General features: G+C 49.1%; 1 protein-coding gene across 1 annotated transcript in view; it reads right to left on the bottom strand.

The window, feature by feature from the left end:
• REEP1 (receptor accessory protein 1) overlaps positions 1–4061 on the bottom strand; it is a 50935-nt gene that overhangs the window by 46589 nt on the left and 285 nt on the right. The gene's annotated exons all lie outside the window — the stretch shown is intronic.

Here is a 4061-nt window from a genome sequence, read left to right as displayed (position 1 = left end):
ATATATATAAACATACACAGTGTATATATTAGATATATGCCCCCGGAAGGTCTGGGACAGGGTCTTTTTGCTAACCAGGCCCGGGTGCTTAAAGCACATCTAAACCCAAAAGCAAAAATCTAATAAATTGCAGCTTACCAATCCCTAGATGTGGTGGCTGAATCAGTTTTATCTTTTTATGCATTTTTCCTTTATTTTCACTGTCCCAGGGGTGGCTCCTTTGCTCCTGGAGTCACCCTAAGCCTGGCCATACACCTATCAATTTTTTTCATTCAACCCGTGGGCTGATTGAAAAAAATTGACCCGATTCCTCCATCAGCACAAACAGCGTGTCAATCAAGGAATCCCGCTGTTTACATTGTATTCTGATTGCACCGGCACCTATAATAATATCCGATCAGAGCGGGCAGCTCATTGGCTGCCGGCTCTGATTGAACGAAAATTTTCCAGCCGTCTCCTTCGATGAGCTGATGGAGGAATGCTGGCTGAAAGGGAGCCGGCAGCCCCACACACTGCATGAAGTTCGACCGGTACATTAAAAACTGGCCGAAATTCGGCCAGTGTATGGCCAGCTTAAAGGAGAACTATGGGGTCAGGGCTTTTCCCCATAGTTCTCCTTAGGGTAATGGGAGGACACAAACTAGCGTGTATACTGAGCTTGCGGTATACTGAGACGCCGGAGCGGATCCCAACATCGATGTCGAGATCCGCTCAGCTGCGTGAGTGACAGCTGGCTCTGCCTATCTAGAGGCAGAGCCAGCTGTACCCGCCCCCTCCCCCGTCCGTTCCGCCAGTCAGCGCTGGAGGATCAGAGCGGGGAGGGGGAATCCATCCCCCTCCCCTGTCACGGCAGAGAGCCGTGACAGGATCGAGAATTGAGCGAACACCGGCATGTGTTCGCTCACCTCCCGATCTACTGAGTTTTAACAAAAAACAAAAACAAAGGACAGGCTTCAGCAGATGTGTTGAATAGGTAGGATATGGAATCCTGTCTGATTGGACTCTGGAGTCTGGCCAAGTGGAGGTGGGCTTCACTCTAGGTCAGGATTTCCACCTTGCAGATGCCACAGGTGGGTGGCCGAAAAGGCCGGATGGGTTCCTATCTGCAAATGAAACAGATATTAAGCAAGCTAGCCAGAGAGTCAAAAGTTCATATTTGTGTGTTTGCTTGCTGGAAAACCTGATTCTATATTTTGATGGCCAAATGTGGTCAGGAAAGCCCATAGCAGACACAGGTGTGACTGTTGTATGCTGGTCTGGCAACACAAATGCTCAGACTATGGAAAAAGCACGAGATATACTTGTTAACCTCTGTTGGAGAGTTCTCTGCTGCTCTGTGCCAATGTTTCTATTATCTAAATTAATTATTTGAAAAGTGCTGGTTGCCTAAATGGAGACCATCTGCCAGCCAGCGTTACTCCCAGGAGACATCTTCTCTCCCTGCCTGTGCTAGATGGATGAGTCATGAATCAGGGAAACAGACATGTGGGTGGTCTACCACCCTGATTTACAAGCTCTGCACTGCGAAGCATGAGATGAGGCTAGGAGCCATTGGTGAAAATCCTTGCTCAATTACAGAATGCTAATTTATCACGGACACGGTTATGGGAATATTAAGATGAATAAATGAATCACAATGCAGCATTATCATTGTTCCTGAGCCAGACATACCCATTATTATTATTACCATACAGCAATATATGTCTCCCCCCTCCCCCCCCCACAGCGGGCCACGGTAAAATTATTAAACCTTGACCGGTCCGCGGCGATAAAAAGGTTGGGGAGCACTGATCTACAGGATTATCAGGTGAAAATAAAGGACAGAGGGACCAAAAAAAAATGCAGGCACCCCACCTAAGGACGGGTAAGATGCAATATATACAATTTTTGTTTTTGGCTTTAGGTACACTTCATGCTTTCCGGTTCACTATGATGCCCGCCCAAGACAAGCCCATCTAGTGTGTCACTTCCTGTCACTTTTCCCATTAGCAGTGGCAATCACTATATCCAGGGCCATTCCCTCAATGAGGCAGCCTGAGGTGATTGCATCAGGCGGCACCTCATTGGGTCATGTGGAGGGCGGCAGGTGTGCCTGTCACCCCCTTTCTGGAGCATTCAAGGTTGCTAAGAGCTGTTGGCAACCTTTGACACTGTGGCCAGTGTCCCGCCTAGGTCACTGATGTCACTGGTTGCCAGGGGCTGAGCAGGACGCTCTGGCTAACATCCCGTCCAGCTCCTGGGAACCAGTGACACCACCAAAGGGGGGGATGACACCAACCACAGCATCACAGGTTGCTAAGAGCTCTTGGCAACCTATGATGCTGTGGCCGGTGTGTCCCGCCCAGGTCACTGATGTCACTGGTTGCCAGGGGCTGGCCGGAACGTTCTGGCTAACATCCTGTCCAACTCCCAGCAACCAGTGACGTCAGTAAGGGGGACGCCTACCAGAGCGTCACAGGTTGCTAAGAGCTCTTGGCAACCTGTGGCGTTGTGTCCTGCCCAGCTCACTGATGTCACTGGTTGCCAGGGGCTGAGTGGTACGCTCTGGCTAACATCCCGTCCAGCTCCTGGCAATCAGTGACATGAGTAAGGGGGACGCCTACCAGAGCGTTACTGGATGCAGGTCGCTGGACTGAGCCAGATCCAGAGGAAGCGTCAACCGCCCCCCACCGGTAACATGCTCCACCACAACACCAACCGTAACGTTCATCACCATCACCACCAATCGCCGGCCTCCCCCAGGACGACCCTGGGCATATCCCTGGGGTAGCGATATCCATTTCTTTAATGGTGGGCATTTGGTTCCACATTCAGATACAGAACAACAGGATTGATTGATCTTACCCTCTTTAAATAATCTCCCATTTCTCTCAGCTGTCAGCTGATGCTCACAAAAATCAGCATCTTGTAACAGAAGCAGGCAGAAGTATCAAACTCCCTTAAAGCCACTGCAATAAGTACAATACACCTTTGTTAATAAATCTGCAATTTTCAAAAAGATCAGTCTATTTATGCTAGTCCGATATTGATGCTTTGTATACACGGTAAAGGAGGGACGTGTCATGTTTTTCCCCACTTACATAAGATTCTTTCCTGTAAAACTGCTGTGCACTTCCTCCACAGATCTATCTCAGGACCTGATGTGTCAGCCGAGGAAGAGGGGCGTTGTAAAGACAACCAGAGAACAAAGAGCATCACCCAGCCGCTGTGATAAGTAACATGCAGACTGAAATAACAAACCAATAAAGCTGCACATCACTGCTAAATTTATCCCCGCTCCCAGGATTTCTGCCGCTGATGTATATTTAATGTACACACAGCTTCTGCGTTGCATATTTAATCCATCCAGGGAATAGCAGGAGAAAAGCCCTCTGTGTTGTAATAAATAGATGCACTTTAAAGGAGAAAGATTTTCACTCATCCTCATACTTCGAGCCGACGTGTGACAATGAAACTGTCACACGTCGGCTCAATAGATCGGCAAGTGAATGGACACACACCGTCCTTCGCTCACTTCTCGATCCTGTCCCTGCAGAGAGCGGTGACTGTCACTCACGGCTCCCCGCAGGGATTCCCCCCTCCAATCCTCCAGCGCTGACTGGCGGAACGGATGGGGAGGGGTTGGGTACAGCTGTAGCTCGCAATATACTGAGCTTAAGGCCTTGTTCACACCAAGCGCGGAGCAGATCCGGACCAGAGCAGGTGCAGACCGGATCAAAACTGCGTCCAATGTATTCCTATGCTATTTTGACCTCCAGTTCACATCGCAGCGTGCGGATCCAGACCAGATCCAGACCGGATGAAAAAAATGCAGCAAGCCCTATTTTACCTGCTCTGGATCTGGTCTGGAACGCATCAAAAACGCATCTAAAACGCATCAAAAATGCATGCAAGTGCCTGAAAGCCCATGTTAAACTTAAAAAAAAAAAATTTCTTAACAAAACCGGCCCTAAACGCATCCAAAACGCATCCAAAACGCGTCTAAAACGCGGCACAACCCACTACACTGCGTGTGCAGAAACCTGACCGGATCTGGTCTGCATTTGGTGTGAACAAGGCCT

This window comes from Nanorana parkeri, unplaced genomic scaffold (assembly GCF_000935625.1).
Source record: "Nanorana parkeri isolate BGI_ZX_2015 unplaced genomic scaffold, ASM93562v1 scaffold1188, whole genome shotgun sequence".
NCBI classification, from domain to species: domain Eukaryota; kingdom Metazoa; phylum Chordata; class Amphibia; order Anura; family Dicroglossidae; genus Nanorana; species Nanorana parkeri.
This window is presented reverse-complemented; position numbering and strand designations above follow the sequence as displayed.